Here is an 18,205-nt window from a genome sequence, read left to right as displayed (position 1 = left end):
AAAAAAAAAAAAAAAAAAAAAAAAAGGAAATGTATGTTTTAAGTTTTAGGTTAAATAAATGTTAGCAATAATTCCAGAGAATACTGTCAATACCAAATGGTGATCTCAGTTGGTGTTGACATAGATTAGCTCCAATTTAAATTTTAATTTAGGTACGATGCATTTTCATTCTATAAAGGTTCTAGGATTTCATATAAGAACCACAGAATGAACTTAGAATCATTATCTCAGCAATACTGCAAAAGTATGCTCACAAATGTAAGTTGGTTTTGGCAGATGGAACCATCACTAGATCACTGGGCGAGCTATGTAAGAGATACTACCTTTTTCTTCTACTTATGAGATTTTCAACAAAAATAGAACAAATTATTTCCTGCATGTGACAACCAACAGCTCCCTTCATGCTTAGCCATGGATAATCATCTGAAAAATAATTCTAAAGTGCTATACTATTTAATAAACACCCACTTGGTTTAGCATACACTGTCCTAAAGAGCTTTGGTTTTTATGGATACAGTAATGTTTCATTCTTTTCCTTTCCCGCACAGGTTAATCGGCAAGGGGCTCAGTTAAAATCCCCACTGCCCATTCCGTTACTCCATATGGATATTAAGCAAAGTAAATCCACTTAGTGACTACACTGTGAGGATCGGAGGCCACATTGATCACCCTGATTAGCCCTGTCAGCTGCAGTAAGAAAGACAAGCTGGCACTCAGGGCTAGCTGTGCAGGGCACACAGACAGAGATGATGGGCAATATCGATGGCCTTTAGGCAATTGGTCTGGGCAGTGATGGATACCATGTCGACAGTTTAGAGTGTTATTACAGATACAGAACTGGCCCAAGAGAAACCCAAACTCCATCTTACTTTATTAAGACAAAGTTGGAGTATTGAGGATACAGTGCAGGACCAAGGAAGCTTTTAGCTCTTTTATCACTGACTCAGGCACAAAACAAAACAAAATCAATGGATGTATTAAACAAGAACAAGGCAACTTAACTCAGTGAATGTATGTGTAAGACAGATCACAAAATACTATGTCTGTATTTTAAAAATTATGAACAGGATATATAAAATTTTTCAGTAAATACAGGTAAAAATTATTTAATCCATTTAATAATTATAATAAGTTGTTTCAGGGCAGAGAGGAGAGTCATGGCTGTCTCTGTGTCCCCTTCATGAGTATCAACAGGCAAGTGCTTAATAGATAACAGGACAGATCACACATCAGTTTCCACCCTAAAGACTGGACTGAATGAAGACTGGGTGCAAGGCATTCCCCACCTGTCCGGACCAGGAGTCCCGCCAAGTTTGCAATGACATGGCTAAAAGCAGAAACCATCCCCCACAAAATCCCCAACTTTTACAGATGTATCTACACATACTCGCACCCTTTTCCATTTCTTTCCTTATGTACCTCAAAAGGTTCCACTAATTATCTCATTGTATCACCTAGAGTGAGTCATTTTAATTTTCTGATCCTCAGTTTCCAAATCAAGACTAACAGTCATTTTCACATTAATGCCAAGGCCTACAAAGCATAGGATTACTCTGAAGACTAAATCAAATTGGTAATGTGTCCCTTTGCACCCCTACCCCGCCCCCACACCCCAGTGCTTAGTCCTTTAGACCAAGAAAAGCCTGGCTCATGCATGGCACTGCCTAGGAAGGATGGGAGAGCATGTTTCTTTCTACTGGATATCAGCAAGATTTTCCTAAATGTGCACACATGACATCTAAACTAGCAGAGTGATTCTCCATAATCCAAACTGTTTTTATGTCCTGAGGCCATCTGTGTTGGGAGGATCTTTGGTAGAATTAGCTAGAAATTCTGTGTGAAGAAGTCTCCCACATTTTCCCATTCTTTTTTAGTACCTGCTAATGCAAGTGCTACCAGTAACTACTCTGGTGTAATGATGTTCCATTTATATTGGGCCAATTTCACCATGGTCAGGGAGCTCTTCACAGCAAATAAGAGGGACCCTGCTCCAAGAAATCTAGCCAAATAACATCATGTGGAAGTGCAAGACTTTGGAGCTCAGTAACACTTCTCAGCCATATAAGTACCTCTGCCACCACTTCATATCAATATATCACTGCTGCGTGATTGAGATTCACAGCATGAGGACCTGAACTTACCTGGTCCTGAACTTATCTAGTACACATTTGAGAATACAGAGCTGGGGGCACAAAGTTGGAGGGCCTGAATCAATGTCACCAAGATACTGTAAATTTATCTCTATTGACCAAGAGAACAATTTCTCCTCTGAAAGATGCCGTTTTTCTTGCTCTTAGTATCTGTGTATCGACTTCACTTTCTACCCACTGAAATAATGTGAATTAGCATACTGTGACCCAAATGCTGTGTTTCCCAGTAAACTTTCCAAAGGACACAGCCACATAATATCATTGTACACCCTTTGCAGGGTTTTCAACTTTGCTGATGCTTTAACCTGAATCCTTGAGTGCTGATAAAGGTAAACAAATAAATATAATACTTCAGAGACAGAGTTGATTCCTTAAGTCCTCAGGTGCCATAAGGAGCAAGTTAAAGGATTCTGAAAATTCACTTTGGGGCCGAGTGTGGTGGCTCACACCTATAATCTCAGTACTTTGGGAGGCTCAGGTAGGAGGATCACTTGAGCCCAGGAGTTTGAGACCAACCTGGGCAACATGGCAAGATCTTGTCTCTACCAAAAAATTTTAAAAAATTAGCCAGGCACAGTGGCACACTCCTACAGTGCCAGCTATTTGGGAGGCTGAGGTAGGAGGTTTGCTTGAGTCCAGGAGATTGAGACTACACTGAGCTGTGTTCACACCACTGCACTCCAGCTTGGGCAACGGAGAAAAAAGAAAAAGAAACAAACAAACAAAAGGAGAGAGAAAAAGAAAGAGAGAGAGAAAATTCACTTTGACAACAAAAGCAGTAGGTGCAGGCCGTTTCCAAAGGTTCAGATTAAAGACCATGGAAACTTCTTCCAGCGGTGTAGGATTCTGGTAAATATGCTTATATATTGACCAAATTAAAAATGAAAGGTACATCAGACATAGGAACATTTTGCACATGGAAAATTTTACTGCACTGCTTATAAACACTGCAGTTTAAAATCTTGATAAGGGTCAACTGAGGCCAGGAATTTGGCCTCGGCAACATAGTAAGACCCTGTCTCTACCCCCTCCCCCCGCCCCGCAAAAAAAAAAAAAAAATACCTGGGTGTGGTGGGACCCAGCTGTAGTCCTAGCTACTCGAGAAGCTGAGGCGGGAGGACTGCTTGAGCCTAAGAATTTGAGGCTACAGTGAGCCCTAATCAGGCCACTGTATTCCAGCCTGGGCAACAGAGCAAGACCTCTAAAAATAAAAATCAAGCCTAGATAAACTGGTGGTACCTAAAGCTAAGGTCAATGGGAGATTGACCTTCAATTTCTGCCATCTGGGGCTGGTTGTGGCATTAGTTCCCCAGAGCTTAAAAAAAAAAAAAAAATTGCCACAAACTTGGTGTTCTAAAACAACAGGAATTTGTTCTCTCATAGCTACAGAAGTCAGAAGCCTGAAATCCAGGTGTCAGTGGGACCACACTACTCTCCAAGACTCTAGAAGAATACTTCTTTTCTCCTTTCAGCTTCTGGGGGGCTCCATCTTCACATGCCATTCTCCTCCATGTGTTTGCATGGCCTCTCCTCTTCTTACAAGGACTTCAGTCATCAAATTCAGGGCCCACCCGAATCCACTGTGATCTTAGCTCCATTCTTAACTAGTTACACCTGCAAAGACTATTTCCAAATAAGGTCACACAATTTTGGCAGGGGGGCAGGTGGGACATACTATTCAACCTACTACAGTTGTTAATGAAAAATCAAGTGGAGAAACTCTTACGGCAAGAATTTTCTTGATTTAAAAATATGTTCTGTAGAATTATAAAAATGCAGAATGCCATTTACATAATTCTCACTGGAGCATAGAGCATGTGGGCCAGCTCATCTATGGAGAAAAACTGGAGGTGAGCTATGAGAACGAGCACGCCCACTCCAGCAGCTACTCCAATGCCTCACTCTTCTCTAACAGAGCAGAGCTGTGTCATCAGAGTTAAACATGGAAAGTAAATAACATTTTTCAGAAAAAGCATGCCTCCCTCCTTTCACCTCCAATCCAAGAAAGATCTGTCGCCAACATATACTGTTTTGAGAAAAAATAAATAAATAAATAACAACCTAGATTCATTGCTATGCTCAGTTAAAAAAAAATCAAACATTTCAGCATCCAAGCAACATAAATTAATCCAAACTGAGAACAGAAAACAGGGCATAGTATAGGCCACAGACAGAAATACTAATTTGCTTTCCAAGTTATTCTGCCAAAATGAAAGGTACAACTATTCCATCCCATAAACTAGTTTCTATGGTGTGAGTTTAGCTTATAACATTAACAGCAACTCAAGAATGAAAGCCATTTTGACAATGCACACTTTCTAACCAAACCTTTGTTCTGTACACATAAAGCCAGAAAAGGTTTTCAACATCTCGAGTACAATATTGCACTCAAAACCAACACATTGGGAGAAATGAACTGGAAAGCTTCAGAAAACCCTTACACATCTGCAAATTCTCTAGGTTTGAGGAATCAACCATGCTTCTAGTAACAAAAAGCATTTTTAAGAAGGAAACCGTCAAAGGTCTGACTCACTCAACTCCATCGACTCTGTCATTCGTTCCTCCAGGGGATGGACAGAGACACAGGCCCTCATCAATGTGTTAGTCATGACACGCAGTACCTGGCCGATACCCAGGGCTTCAGTGGAAATCTGTGTCTCATGATGAGCTCCCCAAAACACACACAGAAGCCCTCTAACACGCAAACAGCTCACAATGGCAACATCTAAGCTCTCTGACCAGAAGCTTGCAATGAGTTCTCCTCTGTCAATACCCAGGGTTCCACAGTTTCAGTTGTCAACTCACAGTAACAAGTGTGGGTATCCTCTGCCAGGCAGACCTTCTGACATGGAAGAGTGTGGAGTGAGAAGAAAAGAATTAAGTAAAAATTAACATTACAAATCTCATACCAGAAAATAGTGAAGCTAAACATAGTTCCATCAGAATATCTAAACAAAAACGGATGAAAGAATAGGTAAAAATTTTCAAACTGAATTCCAAATTAAATGTAACACTAAAAATATTTCCTAGGGTCTTGGGCCGCTATGATCCACCCGGCTGTTATTGAAGAAACCAAACACATACCTCAAGAATTGCCTAAGCCTGGGCGAGGTGGCTCTTACCTAATCTTAATACTTTGAGAAGCTGAGGTGGGAGGACCATCTCAGCCCAGGAGTTCAAGACCAACCTAGGCAACATAGTGAGACTCTATCTCTACCAAAAAAAAAAAGAAAAGAAAAGAAAAAATTGCCTGAATGATGAATAACCTGGATAGCTCAGCTTCCTTCAATATTCTTCTTTCTTTTCAGAAAGGACTTCTCAACTGGAAAAGTACAGTTCTGCTTCCAGTTTCATACTTTAAATACTACAGAGTTTGTTTCTCCTAAACATCAGAAGGTATAAATTCCTTCTTTTACATCTTCAGCACTAAAATCCTTCTCCTCTATGCATTTGATTTAGAAGTTCAAGAGAAACAAAAAGAATAGAAACTCCAACAGAGAGGCATTCAGCGTAGCAAACACTTCAAACAGGCAGGCGCTGCCATGGTACCTGATTTGACAGTCAGAGGTGCGGGGTGGCATCGGGGCTGAGGCCTTGTGAGATGGCATCTCTGATCAGGGTGGTGACCACCAACACAGGGAGCTCAGAGAGCCAGGAGAAAAGGAGTGGGAATGGCCAGTGCACCCCCTGCTTCTGTTCAGTTGTGTTTCTTGCCTGCTAATAGCTCCTTATAAACATGACAGGTGAGTGCCTTGGCATGTCAGATTAGGAATGTACATCAATATCACTGGGCCAGACTGAGATGCCAAAAACAGAAAGTGATCACCAAGGAGTCCAAGGAATACTTCCAGGAGCAACCCATGCCAAAGTCACTGTGGTTCTCTTCAGGCAGACCCTCTGTCTCACCCATAACACAGAGGTGGCAAAACTGACTTGGGCTAGCCAACTTCTGCCTTCTGCTTGGACACGTGTCAGCTGCTGTACAATTTTCTCCAAATGCATAAGATGACAGGCAAAAAAGAAAGCAGCTGACCCCACTCTTGAGAATGCCTATGCACTATGATTTTTAACGATGAGTCCAAACAATCCGAGGTCCATGAAACCTTGGATTCAACTCCAAACCCCAACAGGGATGTTTTACACGCAGCATTGCAAGGCTGTCTCTCTTTTTCTGAGCTATTAGAAAATCCTGCATGAAGACAGGCAGGCAGACACCACCTTCCACTCCATCACAGCTGGGCCAGATGGCAAGGATCACACCAGTCACAGGCAGGAACATGTAATCTCTGCACTGCTCATTTGAGAAAGTAATTATTATTTATCAAGTGCTTTCTAATAAGAGACTAATGAGGCAACTCAAACTAGGTTTTTAAAAAGCAATAGCAAAAACACTTTCATTAAAGTAAAGGTTGAATATAATGATGTCAAGAAGCAAAAAGACAAATATCCAGATTACACAGCAAAGGCTCTTTGAGTCCACATGAGGTTTCCAGTGAAATCACTCACTGAGTACAAAAGCTGGGAGAAACTCACACCACGTCTAGAAGCCTAGGTAACATTCCATCTAGATATACTAATTTCAGAAGAAATCGGCTAGGTGCAGCAGTACATCTTGTGATCCCAGCACATTGGGAGGCTGAGGCAGAAGGATCACTTGAGGTGAGGAGACTGAAGCTGCAGTGATTCATAATCACACAACTGTATTCCTGCCTGAGTGACAAGGCAAGACCCTGTCTCTCAAAACGTGAAAAAAGAAGAAGAAGAAAATGTACTGAAAATAGTAAAGAAAATGTTGAAAAGATGGAAACTTGTTTGCCAGACAGTAATACCAATATTTTTTATAATTATAAAGCCGAAAATAATTATATCCTCATGCTGTACAGGACAGATAAATAAAATGAACATGACACAAGAGCATAGACAGTGTTGATGTGGGTATCTGTATGACCCAACTATCAGAGTCATATTGGGAAAGGTCTAAGTGAAAGCACCGCAAGAAGAAATCACAAAGAGATTTCACAAAAGAAAATGTGAAAAGGTGAAGTCAGAAGACAAGCAATAAACTTGGAAAATATTTTTGTAGGAAATGACAAAAGGTTACTATGTACCAAAGAGACACTATCTGGAGCTTAAAAGCTTAGTAAGAAAATAAAACAAATATCCTGATACAAAATGGTTGGGGGTGGGGGGGTGGAATGGTTAAAGGACAGTAATAAAAATTTCACAAAAGAACAAATGCAAATGACAAGGAAATAGATACCCAAAAAAATGTTATTCTCCAAATCCAAACAAGATATTCTCTATCATCTTAGCAGGAGTCTCAACACCCATCATGCTGACAAGAAATATGGAGAATCCCACACACTCCCCTTCAGAGAGGGCACTGTATTTTTGGCAGTCAATATGGCCATAGTATTCAAGGGTTATAAATATGATGACACTCTTTTGATTGATAATTTCATTTCTAAGAATTTACTGCAATAAAGATCAACATCAGGTTGTATGTTCCAATATATCCATCACTGCTTTGTTCATAAGCAGGATACAAAATGATATAAACTATATACATACACACATGCATATTCATATAAAAGACTAAAAGAAAATCTACCTAAATGTTAAGAGTAAATTGTATTGTCTTTAAGATCGGGCTTTACAAATGATTTCTGGTTGCTGTGTTTTGATTTCCTACAGCATGCATATACAGTAGGCAATCTCATAATCAAGCTCTGCCTAACCAGTTTGCCAAATCAAAAGTCACTCTTCAGTGGGTGGGCTGTACATACATGGTAGACCTGCTAGTGTAGTGTGTTTGTTCTCAAACCTGTTCAGACCAGTTGTATTTATTATGCAATTGCATATTTAAATATACTATAGGCCAAAGAAGTATGAGTACAAAAAGAAAGAGTTACTGTTCCTATGAAAACTCAATACAATGCTTTTTGTGAGTTGCGAAAAAAGAAAAATTACTGCCAAATTAGGTTGAGGGCCAGACATCTGTCAATGGATTAAGACAATTTTTTTTTTTTTTTTTTTTTTTTGAGATGGAGTTTCACTCTGTTGCCCAGGCTGGAGTGCAGTGGCGCAATCTCTGGTCACTGCAACCTCTGCCACCCAGGTTCAAGAGATTCTCCTGCCTCAGCCTCCCAAGTAGCTGGGATTACAGGCGCCTGCCACCAGGCCTGGCTAATTTTTGTAGTTTTTAGTAGAGATGGGGTTTCACCAGGTTGGTCTGGCTGGTCTTGAACTCCTGACCTCATGATCCACACACCTCAGCCTCCCAAAGTGCTTAGATTACAGGCGTGAGGCACCACGCCCAGCGAGAATTTTTTTAAGTATAAAGGAACCTGTTTTCAGATGACTTTTCAAGTATCTTTTAAATTTATATTTCTCTTTAAAGAACGCAAACTAAGCCAGGCATGGTGGCTCACATCTGCAATCCCAGCACTTCGGGAAGCTGAAGAGGGCGGATCACCTGAGGTCAGGAGTTCAAGACCAGCCTAACATGGTGAAACCCCACCTCTACCAAAAATATAAAAATTAGACAGGTGTGGTGGCGGGTGCCTATATTCCCAGCAACTCAGGAGGCTGAAGCAAGAGAACCACTTGAACCTGGGAGGCGGGGGTTGCAGTGAGCCAAAATCGCACCACTGCACAGAGCAAAACTCCATCTCAAAAAAAAAAAAAAAAAAAAACAAAAAAAAAAACAAACTAAAAACTGTATTCTCCACAGCACAGGAGTGAATTGGGATGAAAAGATGGTGAAGTCATCAAAACCACATTCAGAGACATCTGTTGAAGACACACATATTCTTTATGTCAAAGTGTAAATGTGTGTGTATGTATGTATGTATGTTTTACAATTCTCAGTTTTAACTGAGAAAATTACAATTATTTTAGTATTAAATATAAATCTAGTCATGTCAAATAAGGTGGCTTCCTTTGCAATCCTTTTACAACGAAGAAGTGAATATTATTCTGAGAAGAAAGGTGTAGGGAGGAAAGAGTGAGAAAACTATTTTTTTTTTAATTTTTTAAATTTTACTTTATTTTTTTTAAGATGGGGTTTCACCATGATGGCCAGGCTGGTCTTGAACTCCTGATCTCAGGTGATCCACCGACCTAGGCCTCCCAAAGTGCTAGGATTACAGGCGTGAGCCACCGTGCCCGGCAAGAGTGAGAAAACTAGAAATTTTTTTTTAAAAGAAGTAGAGGGCCATTTAGATATCCAACCAGCAAAATTGAAAGTTTACAAAAACTTTTAGTTAGATGCTGTAATGACTAATTATAAAGTCAATACAGTAATTACAAAATCCCTTATCTGCCACAGAGGACGTGATCAAAAGGCAGGAAAGTTTAATTCAAATTCTCGAAGCCCTATTGTTCCCCCAAAATCCTAATAAACTGCTACATGTTCCAAAAGAAAACAAAATAGCTAATAAACGATTGAATAAATGTTTATGATTAGCTGATGAATCTTGTGCCATAGCAGCACAGCAAAATGTACTGGTATTTTGTACAGTAAGCCTGCCTTTTTAAAAGCACACATTTTCTTGAGTCATAATTTATATATAATAAACTGCCCATATTTATAGTACACAAATAAGTTTCAGTATCTGGATACACCTGTGAAACCATCCGGACAATCACAATGATAAACACAGCCATTAGCCCCAAAAGTGTTCCAATGCCACTTTGTAAATCAGCTCATCAGCTCCCCCTCAGCTCTTGCCTTCTACTCTCCGCTGGTAACCACTCATCTGTTCCCTGTCACTATCCATTAGTTTGCATTTTTCCAGAATTTTGTATGAAAGGAACTTTATAGGATACACTCTTTTTTTATTTTTTGGCCTGGCTTTGTTACTCAGCATAATTATTTTGAGACTGATCCTTCTTGTTGCATATACTGATATATTATTTGTCTTTAACGCTTATTCTTAGTCCCCTGAATGGACATAACATGATTTTTTGATCCTCCCATATGTGAATGGACATTTGGGTGGTTTGGGGTTATTACAAATAAAGCTCACAGTAAAGAGTGCGTGTGTCCAATGGTCTGCCTTGGACGTTCACCTACTAGTATTTGCAAGGGTGTGGCTTATATTTCTCTTGGGTAAACGTCAAGTAGAATGGCTGGGACACATGATAGGTGCATGACTAATTTTTGGAAGAAATTGCCAAGCCGTTTTCCAAAGAGGTGGTACCATTTTCCATTCTCACTAGTAGCGTACATGAGTGCCATTCACTCCACACGAGTTCTATGTGTGTTTTATAGGACATTGGATCCTCTGTCTATGCAACATATACTAAGTATAGATTTCTCTAATTCCTAGGAACTGCACAGACGTTGACCATTCTAAATAATTACAAAGTTGTATTTTTAATTTCTGCCCTCTTCCTGTAACACAGATTATAATAAAAGTAGCAAAATAGATTTAAAAAATAACAAAATACATTTAATGAGTATTTACAATATGCCAGATTCTACGTATTCCATCCATCTTGAAAATACCCTACAACAAGCCCAAGATTAGATATTAAAATTGAACCACCAAATCCATTTTATAGGCAAGAAAACTGAGGACAAACAAATTGCCCTTGGTCACTGAGCTACTTAGTAAGTGGCAGAGGCAGGATTTGAACCCAGAAGACCAAACACTGTGCCCTAGCTCTTAACTCCTCCTGTATCCCCTGCTACCAGTTACACATTCCTAAATGCTGTTTGTTTTACAATAAATAACCCTGTGAATTATCTCTAGCATTTCTTTCCAGTTCTACCTCAAAGATAATGGATTATAAATCTTTAAGAAAGAGATCATTTGATAAGCCCTGGGGTATCTTTTCTCAGGAAAGCATCAGAGCACAATCATCAGAGCAATGACAGAATAGATGTTGATTAACTCAATCCAGCAGATCACACCTATCAAGTGCAGAAGTCAGTCCTAAGTAGTGAGGGGACATTATTTCAACAAACATGAATTATTTTTAAGAAATTCCTTTTCTGGTGCTCAGGAGCAAGCAGGCTCATTATCCACTGTATCTCAGACTGCTATAGTTTCACAAAACCCAATCCAGTTGCTAAAAGGCCTTACCATAAAGACCCCCAGGGCTAGAAGATAACCAGGTCAGCAATGCATTGTGTTTTTAAAACTTGTGGGAGTTTGTTGCCGTAGTTCTGAAAGGGTAAAAACAGAGGGCAATTGTTCAGCCACTTTTTGTCTACAGAGAGCCTAAGAGTACAATAGGGACCCAGGATAGCACCTGCATTAAGGAGAAAGCAAAGAAAACAACACTTCCTGGGGCAGCAGACTGTGACATCGACCATGCCATACAGAATATTGATTCATAATCAAAAAAGAAGAAAGGCTGGAAAAAACAATCAGTATCTCCCCAGCACTCTGACAAAAGGGTAGGAAATTGCTCTATTAGCAAGATCATGTACAGGTAGAAGGATCACAGAGTGAAAGAAGACTGTTCAATGACAATTCAACATATATTTAATACTGGCTGCAAAGCACCGTACTAGGATGGGTTGGGCAGGTAGATGCAGGGGGTCGGGGGTTTAGACACAAATAGGAAGTAGGAAACAAGGCCTCTATCCCAATTTGAAATTTATCATCAAGTTGGGGAAAGGGATTGTACTTCACATAAATTCATGACACATGCAGTCTCATATAATAATTATACACACTAACACAAAGTACAGACCCTTGCTAAGTACTTCCAAAATGTTGTTTCATTTAATCCTCACAAAAATCATGACGTGGCCATTGTTCCTTTCTCCATTTTACAGATTATTCAACTGACTGGGGAAAGGTTCCAGGACAGGCTCCTGATCATGTGGCTAGTAAGTAGTAGAGCTGGAAACCCAACGTGGCTCTGATAACTCCAAAGCTGATGGTCTTAGCTCCTAGGTTATAAAATCTCTCTAAAGGCTTCAGAAACTTGTGGGATAATGATCCCTCTGGGTAGTGAGGGCCTGGAAGGCTTCCAGCAGGAAGGATACGAGCTTCTAGGGAAACTGAAAAGAAAGAGATACTACAGGAAAAGGAGAGGTCTTCAGAGACAGGCTGGGCAACGACTTGGTGGGATGTGGTCAAGTCCTAAAATGTTCACCAGTTACTTCACATGCCAGGCCCTGGGGATACAGTATTGAATGACTCAGTTATAGTCCCTCATCCTCTGGGGACTGTCTATCAAGGGAGGCAGAGTGGATTTCCCAGCAAGGGGCATATTCCTGATGTTCTTTCTTTTCCTTTTCTTTTCTTTCCTTTTCTTTTCTTTTCTCTTCTCTTCTCTTTTTTCTTTCTTTCTTTCTTTCTCTTTCTCTTCTCTTTTTTCCTTCCTTCCTTCCTTCCTTCTACTCTACCCTGTGCAACAGAGTGAGGCTCCATCTCAAAAAAAAAAAAAAAAAAAAAATCAGGGTTCTGTGGGAAAATGGCAAGTTCTAGGGGCTGGAGAAGGCTAAGTACAAAACGAGTCTGGTAGGTCTTATTATGCCAGAAAGTAAAGAATTGTTCAAAGAATGTTAGAGATGGGTTGAAAGCAATTAGTTTGAAAGGACTCCTACTGGCTAAATCCAGAACAATTCAAACGTCAATATAATGATAGTAACATTATCGCTTGATGAATAAAATATGAAACGAATCCATACTGGAAAAAATAAATGAATAAATAAAATGAAATTTTCACGAAGGATAGAATAGCTACACAGTTTCAAAGTACCCCTCCACAAAATACATATTCATTAGAACAGAAAGAGATTAACCTTTACAGAGACAAAAGCTAGCAAACACCACCTCAGTCAAACCTCAGTCAAGTGACGAGGTGGGCACCATCGGTAACAGGACACATCTAGATTCGGCACCACTCAACGGGGTGCAAAAAGAACACATCATCCTTTCTGTGATATTCCCACCAAAGACGCATCAGCTGAATTCAAGAATGTGGAAAGACACAAACCTTAACTGAGGGATACTCTACAAAATAACTGGTCTTTCACCTTCAAGAGGGTCAAGGTTATGAAAGTCAAGGAAAGGCTTGTGAACTGTTTGAGCCCGAAGGAGCCTAACAGCACGTGACAAGTTAATGCAACACATGACTCTGAACTTGACCCTTTCATTATAAAGGACATGACTGGGACATTTGGTAAAACCTGAATGGCATCTGGGAATTAGATGACAGCAATTTTGATGATTGCATTGTGGCTGTGTTCAAGAATATCCTTTTGTAGGAAATATCTGCTAACATAAAAGAAATGGTGGGTGATTGTGCCTTAGGTCACCAACTTACCGTCAAATGGTTCAAAAACCTTTTTTGTGGTGTATTTTCAGCTTCTCTGTAAGTTTGTGATTGTTTCAAAAACTTTAAAAATATTTCTTTTAAGGCTGTGTAACACAGAACAGTCAGTGTGACAAGGGAGGAAGTTGGGGTGAGTGTTCATCTTTGTTTCTCCATCTATCCCTAATGTAACCCACTACCATCGCAAGCCCACAGACGCTCCAGGCTAGTGCCCTGCCTCTATGTCCCTTGCACAGCTGCAATGCCTACTGGAACTCTCTACCCAAACAGACCTTCTATTACTCATCTTATCCCTCCTTTGACTTCTGTCTGGTCCCAGCACCACTCCACCTCCAACCCACAGGCTCTCATTCGTTTAGAAATAATCTCCCTCATGCTGTCTCCTACTTCACACCATTGGCTGGTCCATCGCATGTGTCCTCAGGCCTTGCATTCACCAAGCCTGCACAGAAGCCAGATCTCTCCCTTGCACCTCTTATACAAGTCTATGCCCCACATTTCCAAGGTCTTTCACAAGCATTGCAAATTCATCTTCAAAACTAAACTCATCTCCTCTCCCTTGTCCCCATGTCTTCCCAACCTGCTTCCCTCCTGTGTCACTGATCTCAGTAACTTCACTATCCACCCACCTGCCAACATCAGAAATGGGAGAGTCATCCTCGACACCATTTTTTTTTTTTTTTTTTTTTTTTTGAGATGGAATTTTACTCTGTTGCCCAGGCTGGTATGTAACGGCATGACCTAGGCTCACTGAAACTTCCATTTCTCAGGTTCAAGAGATTCTCCTGCCTCAGCCTCCCAAGTAGCTGGGATTACAACAGGCACATGTTACCACGCCCTGCTGATTTTGTATTTTTTTTAGTAGAGATGGGGTTTGTCCATGTTGGTCAGGCTGGTTTCAAACTCCCAACCTCAGGTCATCTACCTGCCTCAGCTTCCCAAAGTGCTGGGATTACAGGCATGAGCCACTGTGCCTTGGCCTCCTGATACCAATGTTAACTCCTAAATCACTCTCAAACCTGTGTTTTCCTCCTACTATATGACACTGCCATCCCCTGGTTTCCTGCCCAAATTCCTGCAACAGCTTCCCAGCGGGCTCCTCATGTCTCTTCTTACAGCTCTTCAATGTACTCTCCACATCCCAGCCAGTGGACTTCCGAAAATTTAAATCTGTCCATAGCTCACTAAGCTTAAATCCTATAATAGATGCCCACTATTCTTAGGGAGAAGTCTAACACCACGCCCACCCCCTTATTAGATATTCCAAAATCCATTTATCAACCCTAACTCTCTATCTTAAACCCTCTGTACCAACTATATAAAAATATTTTCCTTTTCCAACAATGCTGCCAACATCCAGCAGACTGCCTGGTACTTTGTAGATGCTCAATAAATGTTTGCTGAATAAATGAATGTCAATTAGAGTCAATTAGATGCAGGGGTGGGGGCGTGAGGGTGGCAGACCAACTTAATATTTCACAAGCTCGAATCTTCAGATATGCCAAAGCAGTAAACACACAACTCATGTCCTTGGCAAAAGCCTAACAAAAATGTCACAGAGAGTTTGCATCAAATAACTGGCAGCTCAAATTCAAGGTCATGGAGGTTAGACATTAGTGAAGAAGGGAAACACTTGTTCACAGTCAAGCAGGCAAGCAGTTAGACCACAGCTGGCTGTTGCATGCCACAGCATGACTCAATTCCACTACACTTAATGTGTGGGGTGCAATGCCCACGGTGTGTGGATAGTGAACTCAGAAAGAGAGGGGTGCATGCGTATACACACATACACAAGAGCAGAGAAGTGGGGCAACTGGGCCTATTCCACATAGGTGTCAAATCAACCATAAAGAATGAAGACCAAACCACAACTAAAACCCAAGAGGGGACCACATACAGAAACTCACTTGGTACATGACAGTGTGAAAGGAAGGATCCTTCTGAACTGTTCGTTTATTATTCCTTATATTTTCTCTAAAATCCATTGCTATACACCCATTCTGGAGGCTTTGCTAAAGAATAGCGGCCAATATGCTCCCTACTGTCAACCACTTTACTTTAGGTATTGCTGGAGATCAAAGGAGAGATAGAGTCAAGAAAGAAAAATGCAAAGGCAACAGAATAAGGCTGTTTTAGCTTAAAGCCATCAGGGAAATGGAATCAGTAATCTAATTAAGAAGGTAGGTGGTGAGGGTAGGCTGCCATCATCCTTTCAAGCCTCAGAGGGAGGTCTTGTTGTCAGGATGACAAATAGAAAGCTACCATGACTTCTGTGACCCATGGCTGCTCTGATGCCTATTAAGCATGAAGAGAGATCTTTTTCCCGGAGGAAAGAGAACGTCTAACAGGAAGCCAAAGGTGCTTGAAGGGCAGGAGAAAGCCACACAAGCACAAAAAAGGAGGCAACATCCAAGGGACCCAGGATCATGGGTGAGAAAATTACTGCTGTGAAGAGGCATGAGTGGCCCAGCCATACGGAAAACTCATCCGGAGATGAGGAAGGGGCAGAGGACTCCCAGCAGCAGTGGTGGTGACAGTGAGGACAATGATGATGATGTTTGTAGCGACGGTGGAGGTGGTGATGGTGACCACACAACAGCAGTGGCCCACCATGGAGCACTTGCTCTGTGCCAGGCCTGCGCCGAGCATCACCTTACAACACACACTGCAAGGAGGGTGCTATTTACTCCACTCCACCCAGCAGATGATACAGCTACAGAAAGGCTGTACTACAATCTACACATCTATTAAAATGGTAGGAGTCGGGGCTTAAACCCCAGTCTGCCCAATTTCAGAATCAATGGCCTTCTATTTGAAGTACTGTTCCCAGTTACTTGTGAATGACTGCTCTTACCCAGATGACAAAAGGCAGTGTCTGGTGGTTAGGAAGTCAGCCAGCAATACTGGGTGAAGGAATGCTGCCTCAGTGACCTTATACTCAGGTTAGCACAATAAATGCTTCAGTCATGGGTGACCAGGGCCATGTTCTGACTCATCATCCTACATGGGGGAAATCAAATACCATTAGGCCTGGATTCTACCATCACTTAACTTTTTTACTGTTAAACCACAGACATTTCTTTCCTAGTATTATTTACAATAATTTCAACCTAAAAAATATCTTTTAGGAAAGGCAAACACTGCCTTATTAGGTTCTCTCACTCATCACTAGCACTATTGACTAATACTACTTAACTAGTGACACTGGTGTAACTCTACTACCTCTAGACAAGTCTATCAAAAGGTATCACGTGAACTGTGTCTAAGGAAGGGAAATTATGATAGCCTGCCCTTCCACCCAATTGCGGTTGCAGGCACGTCTGAAGAGGCATTTTGTGAAGATGGGAAGGGTAGTTCACTTGCAGCCTGGGGGGACTGCAGGCCTAAACATCATACATTGCCCAGTCCTCTCAGCTGCTACGGTGGCCAACATGACTTAGACACACCAATGGCATGGGCTTATGGGTGACTCTTGTATTCAAATGAGTCACAGGAAGAAAAGCAGAGCACAAGGTCATCCATAAGAAGTAAGGTCTTGTTGGGCACAGTCACTCAACGCCTGTAATCCTAGCACTTTGGGAGGCCAAGGCCGGCAGATTACGAGGTCAGGAGATCGAGACCATCCTGGCTAACACGGTGAAACCCCATCTCTATTAAATAAATACAAAAAATTAGCCAGGAGTGGTGGTGGGTGCCTATAGTCCCAGCTACGCAAGAGGCTGATGGAAAAGAATCGCTTGGACCCAGGAGGTGGAGGTTGCAGTGAGCCGAGACTGTGCCACCGCACTCCAGCCTGGAGATAGAGCAAGACTCTGCCTCAAAAAAAAAAAAAAAAAAAAGAAGCAAGATCTCTTCATGGAGGGGGCATGTGTCTGAGCTGACAGCTTAAGTACTAGATTCTCAATTCAAGTCATAGCAGCAGCCACGGCAACTTTCCTGATTCTGGTAGGAAAAGATGGTTCTGGGGATAGGGAGTATATACCGGAAGCCCAGCCCAAAGCCTGTTCCTCCCAAACTGCCAGGGATTCTGGACACACTTGTCCCTGGATTAAATCGGCTTACGTTTTAATTCCCTGGAGTAGATTCTGTGTCCAATACAAGAAATGTGAATAACAACTAGAAGCTCATTGCTTATACTAGTTTATTAAATTTGTAAAATATTAGGTATAAAATACTCTGCCACAAAGGATAAGGAAACAAACTCAATTTATTTTAATTATATTTTAGTATAATACCATTTAGGCTATTCATATAAACTATAGTATTGCCCAATTTTATAAACTTAAACCTACACTGTAATTCACCTCATTCATAAACATGAGATAACTTGACCTACTTTCTAATATATTCAGCTCCTTCTTGTCTGCATTAATCTGCAGTGACATTTTAAAAGTTGCTCTAATAATTTCCATTATATGAAAATGCACTTTTCATTTATATCACCTTTGATTTTCTTCCCACAAACAAAATACTATTTTTTCAACAGTTAGTCCGCAAACGTAGTAAGAAACAAGACACATATGACAGCCGATACAAAAGGTTCACCTCAGATAGGGATCAGTCTTGGGTTTCCTAATGGGGGAAACGGGTAGAAGGAAGAAGAGGCAAAGAATGAGAAAATTTTGCCTAGGTCCACACGAAGCAGGATGGTAGGTGTGGGTTTGTGTATAACCTGTAGAAAGTCATAGAACACGGCTTTGAGAGATGAACATAAATCCCTTATGGGATAATATAATGAACTCCATGCTTCCCAA

The 18,205-nt window shown here is 41.0% G+C and overlaps 1 long non-coding RNA gene across 2 annotated transcripts in view; it reads right to left on the bottom strand.

Moving 5' to 3' along the window:
- Window positions 1-12,239: 12,239 nt before the first annotated feature.
- LOC119467909 overlaps window positions 12,240-18,205 on the bottom strand; it is a 50,876-nt gene continuing 44,910 nt past the window's right edge. For both annotated transcript variants that reach the window (XR_005196542.1, XR_005196543.1), the window contains exon 4: window positions 12,240-12,253. This is a non-coding gene — a long non-coding RNA (uncharacterized LOC119467909). The remainder of the gene's footprint in view (window positions 12,254-18,205) is intronic.

This window comes from Cebus imitator, unplaced genomic scaffold, assembly GCF_001604975.1.
Source record: "Cebus imitator isolate Cc_AM_T3 unplaced genomic scaffold, Cebus_imitator-1.0 Scaffold350, whole genome shotgun sequence".
Taxonomy (NCBI): domain Eukaryota; kingdom Metazoa; phylum Chordata; class Mammalia; order Primates; family Cebidae; genus Cebus; species Cebus imitator.
The sequence above is the reverse complement of the archived record's forward strand: the minus strand, read 5'-3'. Positions and strand labels throughout refer to the sequence as shown.